The following is a 12,887-nucleotide window of genomic DNA, read 5'->3' as shown; positions in this document are numbered from 1 at the left end:
TTATCCCAATTGATAGTCATATTTACACAGGGAGCATTTTCAGGGGGGCACTGATTAGTAGTGGGACAGCGCCCAGAGCATCTACATCCAGCCAACATAATACATAGGAAGCGAACAGAGGAAGGGTCCCACGCCAATGATGCCAGGTCAAACAACAATGGACTTACTTTGTTCAAGACTCTTGCATGCAGCAGCTACTGCTTTTAAGCAGCCTGGTAATGCTGACGCTACAGGGTACAAAGTAGTAGAGAAATATGCTACTGGACTGTAGAATCCCAGTCCTTATTTAGGTATTGCCTCTGTAAACCAAATACAGGCATGATCACCTACATCCGTCCATCCCACGTCACAACAAGTTCTTAGAAACAAAACTCTTAAGCCATTGGGACCATCCCTGCTTAGATTATTGATATCTCCAAGAACTCTTTTATTATGCATGAACAACTATTTCTTAGGGGTTAATTCATGAGGTCTTCCTCTGCCCAGCTTTACGTCAATGCTAGCATTCCTTAGCACCCTCCAGGTATAAATATACCTTCCCTTACCAAGGCAAACCACTGCTTTATTTGGCTCGCCTAGGCAAGTTCGGAAGAAACCACGACTTCAGGAGAAGTCTCATCCCAGCCTAACACACTGACGAGACACTGTCACACTCCTCGAAGAGAATACAGCTTCCTGTGTTCTGACTCCCTTTGCAGGGTGTTAGAGATTGAGATCCGGAAAGAGATTACCACCTATCTTATTCTAAGGTATGGAGCAGACTAGAATCCAGAGGGACTCTTGGTAATACAACCTATAGCTAAACTATACTATAGAAAACAGCACCTATTTCTTACCTCGTACTTCACTTAGGTTAGGTACACTGGGGTAGAACTATTTAGAAGCACCAGACGAGTATTCACATTTTAGCCTGTGTTATTTATTTATGTATTTATGAATAAATATCATAGCTAAAAGACAATGCTATTGCAGCATTATTTCTTATTACTGCTCAAGCTGTACGTATTATACCTCACATACTGTCTTACGATTGTAAAAGCTCATATCTCTTGCACGAGAAATAAGACTGTTTAATTAACCCTTTTTATTGAAACGCCTGGCTGTCTATTTTTATGTAACTCTGAAGAAACTAAGCATGCACGATTGACTGAGTGAAACTGTTATCTATTGTTTCCACAAGTCTGAGACTGTTCCGATTCTAAGGGAAACAAAGTTGTCATGTTTATGCGGTTGTCAGAAACGAATCCCTTCTTGTTTATTCGAGAAGTTTCTAGTGACCTCTGAGTTAGCTGCACATAAAGTAATTTAGTTTAATATACTCAATAGAGGCATACTGACCTTAGTCCTATGCAAAAAACTATAGTGTATATTATTCCAATGCGCAGAGCCTATAAGGAAAATAGGAACTACACTACAGGGGGCCCATCAGGCCAGGGCAGACCTCCTCTACTTCGCCGGTGTGTCACTGTGCCTGCTGGGTCAGAGTTCCTTCGGGGACCCCCCTCGCAGCCCCGTGCCCGAGACCCAGCTAAGGGCTCTGATGAGTCCCCGGGAAGCAGAGCCCCTGAGCCTTCCAAGGGCAGGTGGGAGCCCTTCCTTAAGGGCACAGGGAGGGCTGATGGGCGTGCTTTAGGTCTGGCCATCTGTTCACACCTTTTACCCTGTGTGGCGCACAATGCTTTCCAATAGGGCAACCAGATGTCTGGGCTGCCACGGAAGTCCCTATGTGAGCTTGTTTGCCTCCCCGATCCCAGCCAGGGCTCCAGGAGGTCATGTGCATCCACGCCTTGGGTCCCCTTCGTCACTCAGTGTGCACGGGTTACCAGAAAAGATGGTTCCCTTCCACCGGATTACTAGGGACAGGGTATGCTGGAACCCCTCACTGGCTTGGGGCTCCCAGATGGCTACCAGCTGGGCTTGGGCCAGGAAAAAACCTCCCCCCCCCTGTTCGGGGCTCCGTTCTCTGGCCCACCACATGGCAAAGTGTCCGCAACGGGCTCCATCAGGCCTGGGCGGTTCTCCCTTGAGCATCCGGGCCCGAGAGCTCTGGCCGGGCGATCCCTACACTGGGCTCCGTCCTCTGCTCCGCCATAGACCCGGGGCCCATCAGGTGTTCCCCTGCTTGGCTTGGGTTCAGGAGCTCCGGCTGGGGCCTTTGGTGGCCCTGGGTTGGAGGGTACCCTCCTCACCCAGGGCTCTGTCCTCGGGCCTGCCGCATGGCAGGAGGCCTCCCCTATGCATACCAGCCAAGGGGCTTCGGCCAGGCCCAGGGGACCGGGCTCTGTCCCCATGCTCCACAATGATTCCAGGAAGGGGGTCAGTCGAGCCCAGGCAGACCTCTCTCCTGCTTTGTGAGAACTAATACAAGGCTCCTCCACTTGGGGAGGGGCACCTCTGAGCACAACTTCGGGGGACTCAGACGGTCTTATTCCATATATCTGAGGATCAACATAAGTTCATTCCAAAAAGTTCATTCCAAAAGTACCATATAGTTCATCCAACGTGTGAAATTTATTAAACTTATTGCAAATTCATAGTTTAAGTGGCATCACGATGTTCAAAAGATTCTGTATGAATAATGCGATGTGACACATGTTAGCAAATCCCGATGCATTTCGGGCACCGCCCTTCCTCAGGGGATTACTCTACAAGCAAACACAACAAGCATTGGAAATGCAATAGGTCTCGCAGTAGTAAAGTTTGAGCTATAGGTGTTATTTATTTTTTTGGTTTTTATTTATGTGTTGTTTTTTCTAAATAGCGAAATTAATAGCTTTCTTCTTTACAAAGCCAATAGTTATAATTTTTGTAAATGTGACACCTCTAGCATTTGTAAAGCAACATGTTTTGTATTAACGGGACTTATATGTGACTTATATGTATTGAAATAAAAAAAATCAATGGCTTTTAAAAAAAATTAATAATTAATACGTAAATAAAATGGATTTTATTTTATATTGCCAATAGCTTAAAGTTTATTAAATATATTTAGTGAAGATGCTGTGGTTGCGCTGAGTGAGGGTGAGTGAGGGTGAGTGAGGGGTTGAGGGTGAGTGAGGGTGAGGGGTTGAGGGTGAGTGAGGGTGGGTGAGGGGTTGAGGGTGAGTGAGGGTGGGTGAGGGTGAGTGAGGGTGAGTAAGGGTGAGTGAGGGTGAGTGAGGGTGAGTGAGGGTGAGTGAGGATGAGGGGTTGAGGGTGAGTGAGGGTGTGGGTGGGTGAGGGTGAGTGAGGGTGAGGGGTTGAGGGTGAGTGAGGGTGAGGGGTTGAGGGTGAGTGAGGGTGAGGGTGAGGGCGAGTGAGGGTGAGGGATTGAGGGTGAGGGGTTGAGGGTGAGTGAGGGTGAGGGTGAGTGAGTGTGAGTGAGGGTGAGGGGTTGAGAGTGAGTGAGGGTGAGGGTGAGTGAGGATGAGGTGTTGAGGGTGGGTGAGGGTGAGTGAGGGTGAGGGTGAGTAAGGGTGAGTGAGGGTGAGGGTGAGTGAGGGTGAGGGTGAGGGTGAGTGTGAGTGAGGGTGAGTGAGGGTGAGGGTGAGGGGTTGAGGGTGAGTGAGGGTGAGGGGTTGAGGGTGAGTGAGGGTGAGGGTTTGAGGGTGAGTGAGGGTGTGGGGTTGAGGGTGGGTGAGGGTGAGTGAGGGTGAGGGGTTGAGGGTGAGTGAGGATGAGTGGAAGTGAGGGGTTGAGGGTGAGGGGTTGAGGGTGAGTGAGGGTGAGGGTGAGGGGTTGAGGGTGAGTGAGGGTGAGGGGTTGAGGGTGAGTGAGGGTGAATGAGGGTGAGTGAGGGTGGCGGGTTGAGGGTGAGTGAGGGTGGGTGAGGGTGAGTGAGGGTGAGGGTGAGTGAGGGTGAGTGAGGGTGAGGGTGAGTGAGGGTGAGGGGTTGAGGGTGAGTGAGGGTGAGTGAGAGTGAGGGTGAGTGAGGGGTTGAGGGTGAGGGGTTGAGGGTGAGTGAGGGTGAGGGGTTGAGGGTGAGTGAGGGTGAGGGGTTGAGGGTGAGTGAGGGTGAGGGTGAGTGAGGGTGAGGGTGAGGGGTTGAGGGTGAAGGGTTGAGGGTGAGTGAGGGTGAGGGTGAGGGGTTGAGGGTGAGGGGTTGAGGGTGAGTGAGGGTGAGGGGTTGAGGGTGAGGGGTTGAGGGTGAGTGAGGGTGAGGGGTTGAGGGTGAGTGAGGGTGAGTGAGGGTGAGGGTGAGGGGTTGAGGGGGAGGGGTCGAGGGTGAGGGGTTGAGGGTGAGTGAGGGTGAGAGGTTGAGGGTGAGGGGTTGAGGGTGAGTGAGGGTGAGTGAGGGTGAGTGAGGGTGAGGGGTTGAGGGTGAGTGAGGGTGAGGGGTTGAGGGTGAGTGAGGGTGAGGGGTTGAGGGTGAGTGAGGATGAGTGAGAGTGAGGGTGAGTGAGGGGTTGAGGGTGAGGGGTTGAGGGTGAGTGAGGGTGAGGTGTTGAGGGTGAGTGAGGGTGAGGGTGAGTGAGGGTGAGGGTGAGTGAGGGTGAGGGGTTGAGGGTGAGTGAGGGTTAGGGTGAGTGAGGGTGAGTGAGGGTGAGGGTGAGTGAGGGTGAGGGTGAGTGAGGGTGAGGGTGAGTGAGGGTGAGCGGTTGAGGGTGAGTGAGGGTGAGTGAGGGTGAGGGTGAGTGAGGGTGAGGGAGGGTGAGGGAGGGTGAGGGTGAGGGGTTGAGGGTGAGTGAGGGTGAGTGAGGGTGAGTGGTTGAGGGCGAGGGGTTGAGGGTGAGTGAGGGTGAGGGTGAGGGGTTGAGGGTGAGTGAGGGTGAGGGGTTGAGGGTGAGTGAGGGTGAGGGTGAGTGAGGGTGAGTGAGGGTGAGGGTGAGTGAGGGTGAGTAAGGGTGGGGGGTTGAGGGTGAGTGAGGGTGAGTGAGGGTGAGTGATGGTGAGGGTAAGTGAGGGTGAGGGTGAGTGAGGGTGAGGGTGAGTGAGGGTGAGTGAGGGTGAGGGGTTGAGGGTGAGTGAGGGTGAGTGAGGGTGAGTGAGGGTGAGGGGTTGAGGGTGAGTGAGGGTGAGGGTGAGTGAGGGTGAGGGGTTGAGGGTGAGTGAGGGTGAGTGAGGGTGAGGGGTTGAGGGTGAGTGAGGGTGAGGGGTTGAGGGTGAGTGAGGGTGAGGGGTTGAGGGTGTGTGGGGGTGAGGGGATGAGGGTAAGGCTCGTTTAATTAAATTATTTCTGTACCTAGGACTTTTGTAAGTCAAAATAGCTCAGTGCCATTGTATTTTGCACACTGCCATAGGGAAATTCATTAGAAGTGTAATTTACAAGAGACCCGGGCAGCAATTGCGTAAGTGCATCGACCTCTCTTTGAACCAAGCCTCGCTCGGAACTAGCTCTCCAGAAGATTACCTCGTCTGTCAGCAATCTGAAGCGACGCCAACGCGTCAGCGTGTCGTGAAATTATCCCAATGTCTGCCTGGTCGTGACCCCCGCGGAATTAGTAGAATGGTCGGGCCCAGTCTCTGGGCTCCATGTTTACAGACAGTGACTGACGCTAATGGGCGGCCGGGCCGTTGTAATGAAGTGATTAAGCGATAACTTCTGACTCTTTGAAGCACACGTTTGACAATAAATGTGCACGAAAGCTTCCATTAGCTCTGAAGAAGGCAACGAAGGCTCGGTGTCCGGGACTACCAGGTTGGCGGCAACATGGATACACTTTTGGGGAGATGCATTTGGTATGCAGGAATATGTCTATAAAGAACAAACCCGCAGGTCCGCCATTCTTTGTGTATGTTAAAAGAGCCAGTTAATTCAGTCAATATGCGTAACTTGATGTGTGATATCTTCATACACGAGACATTACAAACGATTCACTAACACAAATCGATGAGAAAAAAAATATCTACGTTTCGCTTCTTCACACTGTACTTGAGCCAGTTCCAAGCACTGTCAATGACGGGACGATACACTAAAGAGGAACGCGATTTTCCTATGGCCTGTGCATATAAACACAAGTCAAAAGCAGATTTCTAAAATAAAGTGTAGGTGCGCACTTTACACTAAGTTAAAAGGCAGGGGGCACGGGAGAATTATTGCCACAGCAGCAAGCAAATGGTAAAGGGGTGGAGCCTAAGAAAAAGGAGGGTTTACATATATTGTTATTGCCCGACTTCTGCATGTTTGTTACCACGTGGGGGACGTGTTCTTTCTTTTCAAACTAATAGAAAGCGGCTTCCATTTAAAAAATATATAAACTTCCTTGAGTGTGTCTAACGTTAAACGTGCGCATTTTCAGACATGGGTGTGCGATAAGGGTAAGATTATTTAAACCTACCACACAAGCCAATCACCACGAGAACTACCAACTTAAACAAGAGCTAAGCCGAGGGGGGAGAAGGGAGGAGAAATGCGTCTCGGCCGGAGCAGGGGGCGGAACAGGGAGAGCGGGCTTTGAAATGCACTTCACACGGCCGGCCGGTCGTGAAACTGAAAGCATGGCCGGCCGGCCGTGAAAGCCTTTGATGCCGCAGGGGGTGGAGCGGCACCAGCTGGGAGAGTAGGCAAGGCAGGCGGCTGGGGGCATGTGCACGCGCTTTTAAGCTCAATGCGCATGCGCATTGAGCTTAAAAGTCACGGGCACTGCAAGGAATCGCCACGATTCCTTGCAAGTTGGACAAAGAGTGGATAAGTCCCCATAGTCTCGCTTGCTCGATGCGCATGCGCATCGACAGGCGAGACCTAAAAATCTATGTATCAGTTACATAACCTCATCTTCACATTAAAACAGAAGCGATTAACAGGTCTCCAATCAAAGAAACAGTAATCAGACAGTTAAGGTAAAGAAAAGACGGTGCTGTAACCGTAAAGAAGTGAATCGAAGATACGGAAAATGTGGACTAGCCCGTGAAATAACAAGAGATCTGAGTTGATAACTGACGCCGATGAATCCCAAGCTGACGAGAGGTCACCCAGTGAAAGTAACCCCCCAGTGTCTAAAAAACATTATTGCGTGTTAGCAGTGTGAAACAAACAACAGACCCACACTCAATCGTGAAATGTGACGATTCAAACTAAGAAGTCCCGAAAGGGTACTTACAGTGTCAGAACTTCGTTAAAACTCCGCGGAGTTGCACATCAGAAAGGTGAACCGAGCCCACAACTACGCGGGCGTATAAGGGTGTACAGGGTGATCAAGACAGAAGAAGGACTAACAGAGTAAAGCCTGTACGTGGTCGCCATCTTGTAGCGGGCAAGATAATGAGAAACGGAACGTGAAAAGAAGGGAAAGAGAACGAAATAAACCAAACGGTGGAACATATATCATCATGTAAACAACAAATAATAATAACGAGAAATGATGGGAGCATGTTACAGGTAACATAAGAATTCCATACGGTCGTTCAACCCATGGGGCACCATTGTGGACATAAATCGGATCCAAAAGTTCTCTCTTTTAAGTAAAGTGTTCTTGTTGTTCTATGTAACCTTCACTTGTTCCAATACTTGGAATTTCAACTGAGCAGCATTGTGTCGGTTCTCATGAAAATGTGTCGCCACTGTGGACTTAAAGTTCAAGGTTCGAATGTTACTTTTATGTTCTAGGATCCTCACACAGATCTTTCTTTCGGTGTGACCTATGTAACATTTCCCGCAGGGACATTTCAGTAGGTATATGACATTACTGCTGTTACAGGTGGCATTGACTCTGAGTTTAATCGGGTAGCCTTTCATCGGGTGGTTGGTAGTGTTCCCCTGGATACAGTTATTACAATTGCTACAATTGTAACAAGATCTTAGACCCTTGTATGTGATTTGTGTGTTTGAGATGTTGGGTTTGGTCAGGATTTCTTTGATGTTTCTACCTCTAGTGAAAGCGAACATAGGGGGTTGGCTGAACAGTCCATTAAAATCAGGTTCCATCGTCAAGATGGGCCAGTGTTTACAGATGATGCGTTGAAACTGATTCGAGATCACTGAATATTTGGAGACTATCACCACACGATCTGTGTGTTTTTTCGGTTTAATTTGAAGGAGGTCTCTCCTATTCATTTTCTCACTTCTGTCTGTCGCCAAATCAAGGATCTGTGGAGGATATCCACGTGCCCGTAGTCTCTCCAACATAATTTTCATCTCTTTTTTGCTCTCCTGTTCATTGGACACAATGCGTTTAACTCTCAACAGTTGTGCATAGGGTAAGTTTGTCTTGAGGCCTAAACGATGAAAGCTTTCATAGTGTAAGGTAGAATTCCTATCTGTGGGTTTACGGAAAATGGTAGTAGACCACTTGTCTGCTTCTCTATGTATCTCCACATCCAGATAATGAACACATTTTTCATTGTAATCCCAAGTGAATTGCACTCTCTCATTGAAGGTGTTCCATGTTCTGAGATAGTCAACCAGAGTCTCAATGGGTCCACTCCATAACAAGAAAATATCGTCAATATATCGTAAGTAAAGTTTTCCATGTTCCAACCAGCTACTGTGATTCAAGATGTGTGTCTCCTCAAATTGCTTCATAAAGATATTAGCGTAGCAAGGAGCTGCGCAATTGCCCATGGCCGTACCATTGAGTTGATGTATCCACTTATCCTGTACAGTGAAATAACTGTGGTATAGGGTGAATATAGTCAATTGCATCAAGAATACTTGAAAGTCCTGATCTAAATCAGATGAAGTTAAGACTTGTTCAATGGCTTCAATACCTCTGTCGTGGGGGATAGAGGTATACAGTGAACAGACGTCCACTGTGCACATGATAAGTTCTGTGTTTCTCAACTTTTCTAAAACAGGTTCCAACTTCAGGATGAAGTCCGTGGTATCACGTACGTGAGACCCGGTTTTCACGACAAATGGTTGCAGATATTTGTCTAAGAATTTTCCTGTGTTCTCGTGGATACTACCTTTGGTAGAAACGATGGGACGAAATGGAGGTTTGGTGGGATGCTTGTGCATCTTAGGTAGCATGTAAAGCACAGGGGGTTTTGGATTGACAGGTACCAGATATCTTCTGGTTTTATCATTGGTTGTGCCATTATCAAATGCACGGTTGATGATGTTGGTCAAATTACTGGAAAATTCCAATGTAGGGTCTCCAGGCAGAATGTCATAAATGTTGGTATCCATTATGTGAGCCTCAATCTGTTCCTCGTAAAAAGTAGTGTCCATGATCACCAAGGCGCCACCCTTGTCAGCATTCTGGCAAGTGATCGTGGGATTGTCCGCTAATTTTTGTAAGATGTTTCTCTCTTTCTTAGACAAGTTCCCATGTTTCAGAGGTTGTTGGAAGGGTAATTTCAAAATCTCCTGTTCGATAAGATTCTCGAAGGAGTCAATGATTTTGTGACTTTGTGGTGCCATGAAGGTACTGTGTGGACGTAGTCCACGGAGCATGTCTTCTTCTTGTCCGGGCGTTGGACATATGTTCTGAAAGTAATGTCGCAGTCGGAGAGTCCGTACCAATTTGAATGCACTAACTTCTAGCTCTAAGGTGTTGGTTCTAGTGGTAGGCACGAATGATTGTCCCTTTTGTAGAGCATTAATCTCATCATTGGACAATTCCGTAGAGGAGATGTTGATCACCAAATTATTGTCCAAATTCATCGTCTTCTCTGAGTTTTTTTTTCTTTGTGGCTGGTGGCGTTTTTTCTCTTACCTCGGCAGGTTTTTCCCTTAAAAGAGAGAACTTTTGGATCCGATTTATGTCCACAATGGTGCCCCATGGGTTGAACGACCGTATGGAATTCTTATGTTACCTGTAACATGCTCCCATCATTTCTCGTTATTATTTGTTGTTTACATGATGATATATGTTCCACCGTTTGGTTTATTTGGTTCTCTTTCCCTTCTTTTCACGTTCCGTTTCTCATTATCTTGCCCGCTACAAGATGGCGACCACCTACAGGCTTTACTCTGTTAGTCCTTCTTCTGTCTTGATCACCCTATACACCCTTATACGCCCGCGTAGTTGTGGGCTCGGTTCACCTTTCTGATGCGCAACTCCGCGGAGTTCTAACGAAGTTCTGACACTGTAAGTACCCTTTCGGGACTTCATAGTTTGAATCGTCACATTTCACGATTGAGTGTGGGTCTGTTGTTTATTTCACACTGCTAACACGCAATAATGTTTTTTAGACACTGGGGGGTTACTTTCACTGGGTGACCTCTCGTCAGCTTGGGATTCATCGGCGTCAGTTATCAACTCAGATCTCTTGTTATTTCACGGGCTAGTCCACATTTTCCGTATCTTCGATTCACTTCTTTACGGTTACAGCACCGTCTTTTCTTTACCTTAACTGTCTGATTACTGTTTGTTTGATTGGAGACCTGTTAATCGCTTCTGTTTTAATGTGAAGATGAGGTTATGTAACTGATACATAGATTTTTGTGTTTGCTTGTAGAGTAATCCCCTGAGGAAGGGCGGTGCCCGAAATGCATCGGGATTTGCTAACATGTGTCACATCGCATTATTCATACAGAATCTTTTGAACATCGTGATGCCACTTAAACTATGAATTTGCAATAAGTTTAATAAATTTCACACGTTGGATGAACTATATGGTGCTTTTGGAATGAACTTTTTGGAATGAACTTATGTTGATCCTCAGATATATGGAATAAGACCGTCTGAGTCCCCCAAAGTTGTGCTCAGAGGTGCCCCTCCCCAAGTGGAGGAGCCTTGTATTAGTTCTCACAGATCTTTTCACTGTTTGCCCAGACAGTGTTACCTTTTTGAGCACACTACAGAACATTACAAATCTACAACTTTTTAGATTTACCTGCTGTGCGAGTTCCATTCTCTACGTCTCTCTCCTGCTTTGCCTGCCTGTGAAAGTGCCTGGGGGACTTCAGATCGGAGGTCTGTCAGGGACCCTAGTCCGCAGCCCCGGGCCCAAGCCCAGCCGGGGTCTCTGAGCCCCTAGGATGCAGAGCCCCCGAGACCTCCATGGGGCAGGTGGGAGCCCTTTCACAAAGGCTCAGGGCGGGCAGATTGGCACCCTTCGGGCCTGGCCATCATGCCTCGCCTTTCCCCGTGGTGATCTGGTGACGTGCAATGCTTTCCAATGGGGTGACCAGATGGCCGGGCTGCCCTGGAGGTGCCGGTGAGGACTTGTTTACCTCCCTGATCCCAGCCAGGGCTCCGGGAGGATGTACGCATCCGTGCCTTGTGTCCCCTCCGTCACTCAGTGCGCACGGGTTACCAGAAAAGAAGGTACCCTTCCTCCGGATTACTAGGGACAGGGTACGTCGGAACCCCTTGCAGGTTGGGGGCTCTCAGCCGGCAACCAGATGGGCTAGTGCCAGGCAAAAGCCTCCCTCCTGTCTGGGTCCCTGTCCGCTGGACCGCCATGTGGCAAAGTGCCTGGGACGGGCTCCATCAGACCCAGGCAGTCCTCCCTTGGGCGTCCAGGCCTGAGAGCTCTGGCCAGGTACTCTCTACACTGGGCTCCATACTCTGCTCCGCCATGGGCCCGTGGCCCATGGGTCGTTACCCAGCTTGGCTCAGGAGCTCTAGCAGGGGCTCTTTGTGGCCCTAGGGTGAAGGGTGCCCCCTCCATCCCAGGCTCCGTTCTCGGGCCTGCCATGTGACAGGGTGCCTGGGACGCAGGCTTAGGAGGCCTCCCCTGTGCATGCCGGCTTGGGACCTTTAACCGGGGCCAGTAGATCAGGCTCAGTCCGCCTGCTCCGCCATGGTCCCAGGACTGCTGCCGTTGAGCCCAGCAAGTTTCCCTCCTGCTTTGCGTGCCTGGCAAGATGCCGGGGGACCCCAGGACGGAGGTCTGTCAGGGACCCCTGTCCACAGCCCCGGGCCCGAGGCCCAGCCTGGGTCTCTGAGCCCCCGGGACGCAGACCTCTTCGAGCACTACAAAGGGCAGGAAGGAGTCCGCCTATGAAGGCTCCGATAGGCAAATTTGCATACTTCGGGCCTGGCCATCTGGTCGCACCTGTCCCCTTGCGCCATCTAGTTGCACGCAATGCTTTTCAACAGGCCAGGTCGGACTGCCCTGGAAGTCTCGAGGATGGCTCATTTGCCTCCCCGACCTCAGCTAGAGCTCCAGGAGGTCAGATGCGTCTGCGCCTTGTGTCCCCTCAGTCTTGCAATGCACATGGGCTACCAGAAAGGGGGGTACCCTTCCTCTGGATTACTGGGGACAGGGCACTCCGGAACTCATCTCGGCCTAGTGGTCCTCAGCCAGCAGCCGGACAGGCCAGGACGTCCCCCAGCCCAATGTGTGGCGTGGTGTCTGGGACGTGGGCCTGCGGGCATGGGGAGACCTCACTTTTGTCCAGGACCCAGGCTCAGTCTCCTGGCCTGACGCAACACCAGGGCCTGAGAAGGGGTTCCACTGGCCCTGCCCCCTAACCTGCCGCTCCACCAAAGGCTGAAGACAGGGTTCCATCATACCCGGGGAGCCTCCCCCTGCTTGGTTAAGTTCAGGAGCTCCAGCTAGGGCTCTTCTGGGCCCTGGACCCTGGGGAGTACGACCTCCCCACCCCAGGCTCCGTCCTCGGGCCTGCTGTGTGGCAGGGTGCCCAGGACTGTGTCCCGCAGGCCTGAGCAGGCTTCCCCTGTGCCTCTGGGCCCGGGAGCCCAGGCAGGGTCCAAGGGCCCCGCCAGGCCTCAGGTCAGGTGCTCTAGCCCTGGGCCCCGTCCCCTGGCCTGCTGATCTGCCGAAGGCCTGAGTCTGTGTTTTGTCATGCCCGGGAAGCCTCCCCCTGTTTGGCTGGGTTTAGGAGCTCCAGCCGACGTCCCTGAGGGCCCTGAGGAGGGCGGCCTCCCCACACTGGCATCCGTCCTTTGGCCTGCCATGTGGCAGGATGCCCGGGATGGGGTCTGCAGGTCTGGGAAGGCTTCCCCTGTGCCTCTGGGCCTGGGAGCCCAGATGGGGCCAGAGGCCCTGCCAGGCCCTGGGGCGGATGCTCCCACCCTGGACCCTGTCCTTCGTCCTGCTGCTCCGCCAAGGGC

The sequence above is a fragment of the Lissotriton vulgaris genome, chromosome 4_1 (genome assembly GCF_964263255.1).
Source record: "Lissotriton vulgaris chromosome 4_1, aLisVul1.2, whole genome shotgun sequence".
Classification (NCBI taxonomy): Eukaryota; Metazoa; Chordata; class Amphibia; order Caudata; family Salamandridae; genus Lissotriton; species Lissotriton vulgaris.
The sequence above is the reverse complement of the archived record's forward strand: the minus strand, read 5'-3'. Positions refer to the sequence as shown.